General features: G+C 48.9%; 1 protein-coding gene across 1 annotated transcript in view; it reads left to right on the top strand.

The window, feature by feature from the left end:
- Positions 1–863, top strand: part of LRRTM4 (leucine rich repeat transmembrane neuronal 4) — a 685,676-nt gene that overhangs the window by 293,926 nt on the left and 390,887 nt on the right. The window lies entirely within an intron of this gene.

Here is an 863-nt window from a genome sequence, read left to right as displayed (position 1 = left end):
TTAGTGCAAGAGTAGGCCTTCCTTCCACCGGCTGCTGGCACCAGCTTCTCTCCAGCACCCAGGACCCAGGCTTCCCTCCAGCCGCCGGCACCTAGGACCCGGGCTTCCCCCTGCTTCCCTCAGGCTACCAGACCTGGGCTTTTCTCACAGAGGAAGGCCCTATCCACCTGCTGCAGCCTGCTGGCCTGTGGCCTGGGCTTCCCTCTACAGGGCAATCATGGGGCAATGGCTGGGCCCCTGACCAATCGCATCGCATCCACCTTGGCTGGCCTGACACCAGTGGGTGTCATAGCGTGGTCCTGGATGGTTGTCTGGAATGGTCGTTCCACTGTTCAGCCATTGGGTTGATTTGCATATTATGCTTTTATTATATAGGATTAGTGATTATATTTTCTATGTTGTACTTTACAGCCCAAGACTATTTTGTAATTACCAATGTGTACTTCTTAATCCCTTTACCTCTTTCTCCAAGTCCCCCAAAACGTTTCCCCTCTGGCAAACACCAGTCCACTCTATGTCCACGAGTTGTACTTCTTAATCCCTTTACCTCTTTCTCCAAGTTCCCCAAAACTTTTCCCCCCTGGCAAACACCAGTCCACTCTATGTCCATGAGTTTGTTTCAATTTTGTTTGTTTATTTTGTTCTTTAGATTCCACATATAAGTGAAATTATATGGTGCCAGGGCTGACCAGCAGACCCTGAGTGACAGATGACCAGATTACTTAGACACAGGGTTCTGTGAAAGAGAGGGCTAAGGGACTCTTTTACTTCAGTAGTAAAAGCAGTCCTGTTTGCCTGCCTCATTGGCTTTTTATTGTAACAAATTAACCTCTAGATCAGCCATGGGCAAACTACGGCCTTCG

The sequence above is a fragment of the Myotis davidii genome, unplaced genomic scaffold (genome assembly GCF_000327345.1).
Source record: "Myotis davidii unplaced genomic scaffold, ASM32734v1 scaffold210, whole genome shotgun sequence".
In the NCBI taxonomy this organism is placed as follows: Eukaryota; Metazoa; Chordata; class Mammalia; order Chiroptera; family Vespertilionidae; genus Myotis; species Myotis davidii.
Note: the sequence above shows the minus strand (reverse complement) of the source record. Positions and strands in the feature narration are given on the sequence as shown.